At 33.4% G+C, this 13,309-nt stretch overlaps 1 long non-coding RNA gene across 1 annotated transcript; it reads right to left on the reverse strand.

Annotated features, from left to right (window-relative positions):
* Positions 1 to 2,260: 2,260 nt before the first annotated feature.
* Positions 2,261 to 3,295, reverse strand: LOC109102637. Its single transcript, XR_006162602.1, has 2 exons — positions 2,843 to 3,295; positions 2,261 to 2,722 (listed from the first exon to the last, which is right to left on the reverse strand). It is a non-coding gene; the product is annotated as an uncharacterized LOC109102637 (long non-coding RNA).
* Between the last annotated feature and the right edge of the window lie 10,014 nt (positions 3,296 to 13,309).

Here is a 13,309-nt window from a genome sequence, read left to right on the forward strand (position 1 = left end):
TTTTTTAGTTTACACCGAAAAAATGCTGTTTTATAAGAGAAGTCACTGACTTTTCACAACAGGTGGGGTACAGCTTAAGACATTTCACATTCATTCCAATGGTATCCGTAAACAGTGATTGAGTGACATCAAGGCTGTAATCTGTAATTTGATTGGTTATTAAGGCACACATGATCCAAGCTGACCATTACACTTTCTCCAATAGTAAGTAACATCATGCCAAGAACTCTGCTCATATGTTTGCATAATGATGAAGTAAATGACCAAACTACCATTTCATCACATCAAGCCAAGCAATCGTTTAAATACATAAAAACTACTGTTGCTTTTAAAATCAAGAAAATTAATCTGACAGTTTAGGGTTCTGTTTCATGTTCTAATGGTGGGACAAGACCCGCCCACTTTTTAAAAACATTGATATAGGACCCACTCACATTTACCGTCTCTAATGGTCATTCCAAACGGGATATATCACCCTCCGAAGGGTACTTCTGAGTGAAAACAATCGTGGTCGCCATATTGAAGGGTCGTTCCAAACCGAAGTGCTCAGAACTGGCCACTTCAAAGGGCCCTTCGGAATGAAGGGTTTCAAAGGGTACAAATGTGTGATGAAGGCGCCTCCTTGATCGTTCTCGTTTTGAGCACTTCAGTTTGGAATGACCCTTCAATATGGCGGACAATATTAGGGCATTCCTCAAGTGGAATGCCCTAATAAATTAAACTCCATTATGTATTTAAGCATAGAGCCTTGACTTCCAATGCTGCTGCTTCCTCAAATCCATTCCACTTGAAAGTTATATTTTTCTTCACTCTAAAAAACGTTGGGCTGTTTACTGTACCCAATATCTGGGTTAAACATATTGGATTGCTTGTTGGGTTATTCATTGGGCTATTTCTGTAACAATGCAACCAGTTGGGTTAAACTTTTACATTTCAATGGTTGATCGGTGCAACTGAGAAGAAACAGTGCTAAGTTAATAATTACGGTATTTTACTGTAATGTAGAAATGTGGTATTGTTTTTACAGTATGTGGTGCTAAAGCTACAGTGGCATCTAACAGTGAAATGCTTCTTCCAGGTTTTGTTAAGGTTATTACTGCTTTAAAGCTCTCCTTGGGTCAGAATAGAAAAAAAAACTAATAGGTTAAAATAGGCTAATACAAAGCATAAAATATACTTCAGTTGTGACACAAACAGCCTTTCAAATTATACTCCATTTGGTGTCTGACACATGCACACTAGAAAGCTTCATTCTAGTGCCTGTTGTATTTCTCCCCAGAAGTTACGAGCAATAAAAACATCTTTGTACTGGTTTAAACTAGAGTTACAGTATCTCTTAACTCCAGACAATGCTGGCATCTGTTGTTGCTATCTCCAGCTTATCCACACATTCTCTTCCAGTGTATGTTATCTAAATGCTTAAGCCCAAAGTATATCTCGGTTTTATGCCTGCTAGGATGTGGTCATGTTTATTTGTTCTATGTGTGTACATTTGATGTAATAGCTAGGCTACTGGTTAATAATCAGCTAGCTTTAAATGCAGTCATGCAAGTCTGACATCCTATAATTAGTTTGTTTAGTTTCAAGCTAGTCTCATGGCCCCAGCTGTCTTGTATCAAACGCTTGCTTTACCAAAACATTTATCAATTGTGTTTCCCTTCTGTCATTCACATATTTCTTCATAACAGCCTGTCGAAAATTGTAAACCTGATTTAAATCATACGATTATATTTGTATTCTTTATTTTGTTGTTTTCAGATTTCAAGCTGTTCTTGCACTTTGTTGGAAAGACGCTTTTCTGTGCACACACACTTGAAGCAGCGCACAGAAACCCATCTGCCAAACAGCACCATTGTGTTCTCTTTCTATAGCTTTTATAGTTTATTTATATGTTTAATTTATAAAGTGAAGACTATGCAGTCTTTTTTATTTTACATTTGATTAGTTTATTCAATTTCTGTAGTATTATTTACTTCTGTTAGGTAGACCTACCTATTTTGTATCTTTGTTCTGTTGCATTTATTCGTCCTATTGTTTGTAGCTTCTTTGTTTTAACTTTCTTACTGATTCTTTAATTGCCTTCGGTAAGCTTTAGGAAGTTTTTACTTAGGCCTAGGTATATCAGGCCATATTATTTTGTCTGTGATATCAAAATTTGTATCAGAAATTATGAAAATCCCCTGGAATCTAAAATGTTGGTATAATAACAACCATATTTCCAATCTATGATATATATCATTATCAAGAAATAAAATTAAAGTCAAAGTCAATAAAAGTGTGTTGGCTTTATTCTTTATATTTTATTATTCTTCATTATTCTTAAATGAAGTCTACATACAATCATAAATATATATATATATATATAGGCTGACATAAAAGTGCTAGAAACTTGTGCAGTCACTGTCACAGGTGCATCCTGTAGGTTTAGCTGGTTGACAAACTGAGAGAGCTGATGTTCAGATCAGGTGGAAGAGTTTGAGAGCCGCAGTGGAGATGATCGTGTAGATCAGAAGTCCAGGCAGCCCCACGATCCCAATAGGTGAAAGAGATGCTGCAGTAGAATTATAAGTTGTGGGGTTGCTGGTTGTGCCGCTGGTTGTGGTGCTGGTTGTGGTGCTGGTTGTGTTGCTGTTTGTGCCGCTGGTAAGGCCATAGCTTGCAACCATTACAGCAACTAGCAGTAGTAGTATTTGGGTTTTAGAAGCCATATTCAGGTCCTTCGCTATTTAGATAGTGAAAATAATTAAATTAAATTATAATTTCCCACCTTTTTAGATGTTTAAAATCTATTTCTATATTAATACATTTAATACAGTCACTTAGAAAACATAGTCATGTTTACCGTTTGTGAGTGTTGATCCTTCTCTGTCTGTCGATTCTCTAGATGGATGCTCGCGTGAATGCCAGAGGTGAGCTTTGGCTTTTATTTAAATATCATGCATTAATGAGGCGGAGACTGTGATATAACTGCAGGATGGAACTGAATGCATTTATTATTATTATTATTTGTATAATATCTTCCACTTAAAGGGATAGTTCACCCAAAAATGAAAATGATGTCATCATTTACATTATGTCCTTCCAAACGTATATGACTTTTTCTTTCTTCTGTAGAAAACCAAAATATATATTTTCGTGAACTTTGGATCCCATTGACTACCACTGTATTGACAACAACAACAACAAAAAGTTTTTCAAGACATCTTGTTTTGTGCTCCACAGAATAAAATAATTCTTGCAGGTCTGGAAACACATGATGGTGAATAAAAGACACAACATTTCTGAATTACACTTGAATAAACTGTCAGATCAATTTTCTTGATTTTAAAAGCAACAGTAGTTTTATGTATGTAAACAATAGGGCTTGATGTGATGAAATGGTAGTCTTTCACATCAATTTGGTGTTTTAGCCAGCAATACAATACATATTAGTAATAATAATCAAGACATTTATTTTCTAGATTTTCAGGGAACAGCTTTTTAAGGTTTATTCTATCTGCAAAGTATAGAAGCCCATTTCCGCCACTGAATAAAAAATGAATAAATCTCACAATCCTGTGAGATTTTTTTTTTCTCAGAATTGTGTGAAAGAAGCTCGTAATTGTGAGCTAAAAAAGTCATAATTGCAATATTTAATTCTGACTTTATAACTCACAACAACTATTATAAAAAAAAAAATCACAATAATAAAAAAGTAAAAAATCATAAATATATAAAAAAACAGAAATATAAAAAAAAAAGCACAATTCTGACATAATAACTTCATTTACCTTTATTTTTTTTTTCTTTTTATTTTTTTAGTGGTGGAAACAATCTTCGACAGTCATGCAAATTTTACTAGGTGTAAAGTTTTGCATCCGCTGGAAGAAGTTCTGTCACTATAGGAATTGGTTAGTCATGGGTTTGTTGTTAATCTGGATGAACAAAGACAAAGTTTAACCTGCCAGGAATAAGAAATTTGCATATCAGGTTAATGATCATACCCATGAAATTTTTGAAAGTCAACACACCGTGTCATGTTGATTTATATGCCATATATACCAAATCTTGTCAGGCATATTTAGAAGAAGAATCAACAGATGACTCTCTGTTTAAGCCCGCCAATACTAATTAAATGTAATTTTAAATCTTTATACAGTGTGAATATCCTTCAAACCACTAGGTTTCACCCATTTGTCAGAATGGTGTTTAAGTTTTTTAAGCAAGTGAAAATCTTTTAAAATAAAATAAAATTTGGTATGATCACACATTCTTTTTCTATTTTTTTTTTTTTTTTTTTTTTGAAGTACAGGTCAGAATAAATACATTTCATATCTGTTGCTCTGTATGACGTTTTGCCAAAAAAAAAAAAAAAAAAAAAGAGAAAAATATTGTTCCCATCATCGTTTCTAGTACTGGTCTATATCATCAAATTAGTTTTAATCAAAATCTGTACTGAATGACAATTTTACAGGTTGGAACTATTTCACCCGTATTTTGACAATTTATTCTCACAAACGTTATTTAAAACATGAAATTGCATTGAATATTTTTTTTTTCCATGCCTATAAAATCACTTTTATACATTTGATTTGATGCAGACACCAAAATTATGTCTCATATTTGACCCTAAAACAACAACTGTGTGCTCAGTTTTTACTTCTCTCTATCACAGTTTATTTTTTTGATAAATGGGCTCAGTTCATGAAGTCTGCTGCAGAGTCAATAATCTTGAACAGATGAACGCAAAGAACAGTGCTTTTTAAAGTCAGAGTGGCAAGGAAAACTTCCTAAGTAGATGAAGAAGAACCAAGACTCTGATTGGGGAAGCCTCTCTTTATATTTAAACAAACTGCAGAGAAAATATGTAATATCAGAGTGCTGGTGCCAACTGCTTATTTTATCCCCTTGTTTTTTTGTTCAAGCTTCAAAGAGACCCAATGTTACCTGTAAGCCCATTAACAACAACATGCTTTTGTTTCTTATAAATATGTTTATACAAATGCATGCAAACATATTGAGAGGAAAGAGCTAATGTAAATCATCTTTTAAAAAGGATGCAGTATGTATTTATATGTCTATGGTACGAATTACGTGTGCAGATGGAGCTCACGCAAACCATTAGAATCGTGGTTTACGAGTGACGCAATGTCACCTGGAAGCCCATTAACAACAATGTGCTTTTGTTTCTTATAAAAATGTTTATACAAATGCATGCAAATAAATTAAGAGGAAAATACAACTGTACTTTATCTTAGGAGATAGAAATAAGCAGGGCCAGGGTGCGACACACAATGTATTTTCTGAAGTAAGGTATGCATGTTTTATTCTTAGATTTGTCTTTGAGAATTTGTCTTGTATTGATTATCTTTGAAATGATTATGTAACTGGCATAATACATTTTACCTGACTAATAAGTTGCTGCATTTGAATTCATCCTGATTTTCTCTGATATTATTGACTAGTAGATTAATTTAAATCCATGTTACTGTAAATCTGTGTCCAGTTTATTACCGGACTGAAGTCCATTTAACACGCAGCACACTGACTGAGATTTTAGAGATCCGACTAACAACTTGGCTCTATGTTAGGTGTACGTACATAGACTGTAAATGCTAAAAATGGTATTTCCGTTGAGGACTCGACCAACCTAAATAGGATGAGCCTTACCTCTCTCTATTGTAATTAATTTACTTTAAGTGTATATCCTACTGAGAACAAAAAACTAAAAAATAATAAATAAATAAATTTGTGAATTTAGCATTTTTTTCATGTCACTACATTGTTTAGACTTAGAGCATAAGAAAAAATGGGAAAATAACATTTTTGAACAATTATATTTTATTTATACAGTATGTTATGCTATGTCCTCTGTATAGGACATCAGGACTCAGTATTTCTAAAAAAGAAATAAATAAATAAATAAAATAAAAAACATGAAAAGGCAAAAACAAAAGATTTTTTTTTTTTTTTTTTTTTTAAATCACCAATCAATTTTCAGGATGATTCTCAACTATGTTATAAAAGATATATCAAAATGATTTGATATACAGTACCATTTTACTTTATGCAATATGTGTGTAAAATTTCCATAAACTGGGTTTCATATTAAACACGCTGTTATCTATACACTGTACCTGATTTGCATATGAATGTGCTGTTGGGACAGCATGTTGAAAAAGAAGTGTAATTTACATAATAATATATAATATTTCATGAGAATTTTGATATATAATTTATTTTCCTATTCATTTGTTGTGTCTAATGTTAATGTATAATAAACATGTTTTTAGTCCTGCTGTCATCAACATCCTGTTTCATAACAGAAAGTCATATTTTGGTTTGAAACCCCATAACATTTGCCTGAGATGTTGATTTATGATAAACAATTAGAAAATTAATCAGATTTAAATGATCATTACAAAATATTATCATATTTCCAAATCACTAAATTGATGTCAGCCATGTTTAAAGACCAAGCAGAGGTAGTTCATGCTGAAACTTCCAAACATTTGGTGTCTCTGAAAAGCCCTGAATGTGCTCTGTACAGGACATCCAGACTTAACTGTGACATGTGAAGTCTCAGAGAAATTCACTAAAATATGTCTGCTACAGAGACAAAAACTCCAGGAAACTACACCAAAACTACTATAATAATTGGTCAGCTTATTACCTTTAGATTAGATCTGTCTAGTGACCGAGACTGGCGAGTTTGTGATTGTGGGCCCAAGAGGATAATCAAATGTTTAGAAAATTATTATATAGATGACTGATTAATTAATTTACAACCTAACTTCAAGGTCATAATAAAACAGAGTCAGATAGGAGTTTAATTGAAACTAAATTACTTTGCACATCAAAAAGACCGAACATGCACAACTAAGAGTACTGTTTTCATGATTATCAGTACAATTGTATGAAAAACTGATTTTATACCGTTCCATAATAGTTCCATACAAAGATCATAGCACAACACACAGCTTGGTTTCGCTAATTATTCACTGCTTTTTAATCAATCGACTGATTCAGTTATTTATTACATACATATTTTCTTTCTATTTTTCACAAGAACTTTCATTTTGGGGTTGAATTAACTTGTTAAAAACCATTGATTTGAAGAAATGATTCTGTGTTTTTGACAAAACCAGTAAAAGAGATACTCATTTATCAACTGGCGTTTACATACAAAGATAAACATACCATTCAAATTCACAGTCTTTCTCACACACACACACACACACACACACACACACACACACACACACACACACATGCACACAGCAACAGCAGAGGAATAAATACTCCATTTGAACCCTGAAAGGATTTTTTGCTCTTCAGTTTTTTATAATAAAAAATCCATGATGATGCAAACCTAATTTAAAATCTTCCTGATTTTAAAACAGGGAAAACAAATGGGGATAAAAGTAAAGTCAAACCAGTCAGAAAGGGACTGTTGTGGGACACAAGCCAAAGCTGGAGTGAAACCTGGCAAACACAATTTATTCAAATAAACGTTTAAGCATGAAAAACTAAATCTTTTCATTCACTGTCATTGTTTCTGTTGTAAAAGATCAGTTGAATTAATGTTTAAATGATTCACTCATAAAAAAACCCCACGTGTTTTATATAATTATTTGAATATATTTGAAATGTCATTTATTCCTCTAATGGCAAAGCTTTACTGTCACTTTTGGTCATGTTAATGCATCCCTGTTAAATGTAAGTATTTATTTCCAAAAAAAAAAAAAAAAAAACTATTTTTTTTTCAATGAAGTGAAAGTGAAATTTCAGTTGAAAAACTTTAGTATTTTTGTATTATTTTGGTATTTTGCAATGTTATTTTAGTTTTGAGATACTATTTTTATTAATATTTTGAATTTGCTTTTATTTTTATATTTTCATTTTAATTTAAAAGTTTAAGTAATTTCGTTTTTGTCATTTTTTTTAAATGTCTATATTTTTTCATAAACTATTATTTCATTTTATTTTAGTAAAGCAAGCTAAATTAAAGAAAATAAAAAAACAATTTGAAGAAATACATTTTTTTAATATTTGATTTTATTGCAGTTAACGTTTATTACAAGTAACAAACTTTTATGTTTTTAATTGTAGTTTTGGTTAACTATAATATAATATTTCTGCTTTCACACTAAAGGTTGAGATTTTAAACACTTACCGTTCTCATCCACGGCGAGGACACTGGCTCCTTTACCCAGCAGCTCCTGTACGACCACCATCAGTCCGTTACCAGCAGCGATGTGCAGCGGCCTGAGACACGACACAGAGAGAAGAAAATATCACTAAGAGGATTTTTTATTTATTTTTTTATCCACGAGCAGCAGGAGGAATTGACTTTGTGCTCAAGCAGCTCACCTTCCATGCTTGTTTTTTGAGTTTCTGTAGTTTGTCTGGTCTACAGCAGACTGTCATCTTTGATATAAATCAGTGTGTGAGTGTGTGTTTGGTACCTTACTGCAGGCCAGATGCAGTGCTGTGTTTCTGTGAGCGTCCTGTAATGTCAAATCAGCTTTAGCGCTGCTCACCAGCACCTCTGCACAAACACAATCAACACCTCACACTGATATCAGATCTGACATGATTACATACACATAACAATAACAACACATCTGGTGTAATGACACAGACATATGAAGGAAACTCTAGCGCCACCTTGAGCCACAGCAACGCAATAACACAAAAAAGTCTCTACATTGAATGTTGTCTACCAGTGTTGTTGTTGTTTCCCAAGTATCAGAACTATTTAAAAAATTTATTTTTTTGTCATTGAAATAAAGGTAAATAAGAAAAATAAAATAAAATAAAAAACTAAATATACTAAAACCTCAATGAACAAAAAAAATTAAAACTAAATAGAAATAAAAAAAAACAAAACTAGTTAAAATGACAAAAGCACATAAAAATATAGCTACAAGCAGTGATATGGGGCCAAGCACCAAAGGTGCGTCAAGCGCTCCATGTGATCAGTGTACGCTGCGTCCTGCGGGACACACAAAACACATCTACTCAACAATATACTGTAGTGCTGGTCTAAAACATCTGATCCTTGAGGAAAGCCACACACACAGAGTGATTTTTACACACACACACACACACACACACACACACACTGACACAAACATGCTTTTAGTTGTTTAAGAAGACTTTGAAGAACTATAAAATTTATGTTTCAGGTTCAGGAAATGTCTGTCAGCAGAATAATTATATAATTAATTTTACCTCATCTCTCAGTTTTTGTTAGGTAAATAACTAAAAATAAACTAAAACTTCACATAAATTAAAAAAACAACTCATTTAAAATTTAGATTTTGTTCAAAGAAACAAATAGATAAAAATTACAAATAAATATCTAAATAAAATACTCAATAAACATCATACAGTTCCAAGTTCAGAAGTGTCGTCTTGAGTGCCGTCCTGCCCCATTTATCTCTGGCCTCCACACTGGCTCCTTCACTCAACAGAAGATACACACAATCTGTGTGTCCACCCAGAACCGCCAACATCAGAGGAGTCCTGACCACACACACACACACACACACACACACACACACACACAATCAGATTAACAATCTCACAATCATTAAACCATATTTCTGAGATAGAGCAGTCCTGAAACTCACTGTCCCTTCCCATCACGGATGCTGACAGTTTGCTGGTCGGTGTTGTGGATGAGCAAACGCAGACACTCAGAGTGATTGTTAATGGCTGCAGACAGACACAAAAATACACAATGAAATGAAGAAGATATTTTTCAATTTTGAAAGACATTAATACTTTAATATAGCAAGGATGCATTAAAATGATCAAATGTGACTGTAAAGGCTTATATCTGAATGTTTTGTGTAGTAGCTTGTGTAAGGAATTTAATTTGAACATTTTTAATTTTACCTATACATTGCATATCAAATTATACAATTTAAAGTATATATAAAGTATGATATATTAAAATAATAAAAATAATAATAAAATCGGAGTGTCTATTTACACTAAGTGCAATTATGTCGCCTTGTTGGCAGAGACACCAGCTACATCCACCAACGTGTGACTATAATCGAATGGCTAATCAACATTACAAAAGACGGTCACCAATTGTCAGAGTCAGTGACGTAGATGATAAAGCGTGTGTAATGCTCCTTTTGACGCGATCGACCCGGGTTCGAATCTGCCTTATGGCGAACTTTTTTTTCAAATTCCATTATCCCCACACCTCAGAAAAGCATTATTTTTAAAGTAAAAATAATCAAAAAGTTGAAAATAAAGTATCGGTAGGGTTAGGGTAGGTCTAGGGCTTTTGTCCCAATAAGGTGGCCATAAATATATTTGAATTAAATCAATATTTATTTTAAATAAATCAATAAGTTATTACTGCATACTGTTTTATAATGTATTACAATGCTGAGGTGCAGATAATTGCCACTATTTGAAATAAGTAATTAGCAGACTACCCTGTTATAACATTAACATCTACTATTTGCACTTAGTGTAAATAGCATAATCACTAAAAAAAACTGCTATTTTCACTTAGTGTAAATAGCATAATCACTAAAAAAAACTGCTATTTGCACTTAGTGTAAATAGGCTCTATCGTACAATTGTGTGATTGCAACAGTGATAAAAAGCAGTTGCAAATGTTGACAAAATAAATAAATAACATATAAAAACACTATTTTTCTACCAAATTATATGTAATATCTAATTATTATATTAGTATTTAAATTCCATTGGAAAGGTTTCCGTGACCTCTTCCGAGATCTCGGCATAAAGTCTCACGATTTATTTCCAGAACATGATGCATGATGGAATACACTAGACTCGAATAGCGCTCCGGAGCGGTATTCAAGATAGTGTGGATTTAGTGTGCATTAAGGGCACTGCGCTTTGGTGTTTTTAAGATCTGGGACAGTCTTGCGCACTTACTTCCAGTCGCACGAATGCACTTTCAATTGGTCCAGACTGCAAGTGTGGGTATTTGGACAAGACATAAGACAAGAATGACAGAGAGAACCGGGCTTGTATCTAACAATTAACTCTGAGCTAAGACAGGTGCAAAAAATGAGTGCTGATGAGAGCCGGAAGAGGATTATGGGAATGAAGTCCTTGATGGAGTGGCAGTAGTCTGGGATGGATCAAGGGCACTCCAGCTGGTGACTACATTAGTTGTTCTAATTAGATCAAGTTTCACATGCACTAGATGCTAACTGTTGATCAATACTATATATATATATATATATATATATATATATATATATATATATATATATATATATATATATATATATATTTATATATATGGGTAAAGTTTTTCCTTTTTTCCACATCTCTCATATTGTTTATTTTTTATAGATGGTAGTTTTGTATATTTTTTTTATAGATGGTAGTTTTATTTCTTTACAGAATAAGTAAAGAAATACTGAATATGATATACATATATGTATGGTGTACAGTGAAAAGGGAATTATGAGGAAAAATGCAAAGGAATGTGCAAAACAGGAGGCATAATAATAAGCATTGTAAATGCAGGTTTTTTTTTTTAGAACACACACACACACACTTTCACTTTTCACACACACACATATATGTGTGTGTGTGTGTGTGTGTGTGTGTGTGTGTGTGTGTGTGTGTGTGTGTGAAAAGTGAAAGTGTGTGTGTTCTAAAAAAAAATAAAAAACCTGTCCCCACTGCACTTTTACAATGCTTATTATTATGTCTCCTGTTTTGCACATTCCTTTGCATTTTTTCTCATAATTCTCTTTTCACTGTATCACTGTACTTCTTCCGTATAATGCATCTATTTTGTTTATACCTCTCTCTTTTGCACCTTGTATTTACAACCACTTCCATTGAGATGGTCTCTGCTTCTGTACCTCAAACTTTGCGTTCCATAAAAATCTTATTGTATACACACACACACTTATACATGTATATATTTATATATTATATTTATTTACAAACATATTGCTAATTGCATTTCTGTTAGATGCTAACTGCATTTCAATGACTCTGTACTTGTACTCTCCACAATAACAATTAATATGAATTTAATCAAATCAAATCTAATCTAATGCTCTGTGGCTTAATACTTCAATCTTGTTATCTATTTTTTTTTTCTCCCACCATCCAGTTTATATGTGTTGTTTATCTTATTTTGATTCAAAATATCTGCTTTTCGCACTGAAATATGAAGAACAAATCCAGCAAAGCTGCTAATGCGTCATTTTCTTATCAGCGGCTTGCTCTTTTTCACTGTGACTCTTCGGTCCTCAGAGAGCCCAGACATGCAAACGGAGACATCAACCGACAATGCAGCTCTTAAATCTAAACTTTTATTGTTACTACACAATTAGATTGCAGAGCTAATACACTCCGAATTGCAAAGTGTACTGGGTGATTATCTATTGACCATTGACAGTTTTAGCTGCAAGCTGTGAAAGCGGAGCTTACTAACATTATGGTCACAATGCAGACTGAAATGACGGCTCTGAAAAATACAATCAAGGAATGGAACAATAATTATCGACCTGCTCTGACGATGTCACCATGATTCAAGAGAAAGTGGACTTTCTCTCTCCGAGGTTGGAAGATAAATGTGAGGGCCTTGAATTAAAGTCACGCCAAAATTATATCATAATCGTGGCCTGAGGATACACCTGCCACCAGTACTCTCCAAGCTACTCAGGGATGCACTTCACCTCGATAAAGATATCATTTTGGACACATCTCATCGTTCATTGCAGCCTAAATCTAAACCACATGAGCAGCCACATGCCATCATTGCCAAGCTGCACCAGCACTCGGACTGTTTTTACATTCGGTGATAAGCAGACAGACTTAGACTTCACTTCTAAGGTAGCTTGTGCCCGCATGACATTTGGGGATGTACGTCTGCAGCTACAGGGGATTCCTGGAATCAAGTTTGGATTTCTGCATCCAGCCCATCTGTGTGTCACATATGTTGACTTCAGAGAATCCAGCCCGATCTCACGGCAATTCGTACATATTTTACGAGGTGGCATCAGTTAAATTGTCCAGGGGCCAGATGCATAAACAAGACTGTGTCTAAAGAGCTAGTTTGACCAACTAACAGTTAGCCAAGAGATAATCAGTCTCACTTTTCTGATTAAAATTAGGCCAATTTAAATTTTTTGGAACTGACTTTAAACAGTTATGACCAGTCTAGAAGAAAACAAATTAGATGGCTAACTTTTTAAAGGGGTCCTTTTATGGTTTTTCACTTTTTCTACTTTAGTTAGTCTGTAATCTTGCTGTTAAAAAATAAAAAAAAACTAAAAAATCACAAAGCACAAATCAAAAT

Source organism: Cyprinus carpio, chromosome A19, assembly GCF_018340385.1.
Source record: "Cyprinus carpio isolate SPL01 chromosome A19, ASM1834038v1, whole genome shotgun sequence".
In the NCBI taxonomy this organism is placed as follows: Eukaryota; Metazoa; Chordata; class Actinopteri; order Cypriniformes; family Cyprinidae; genus Cyprinus; species Cyprinus carpio.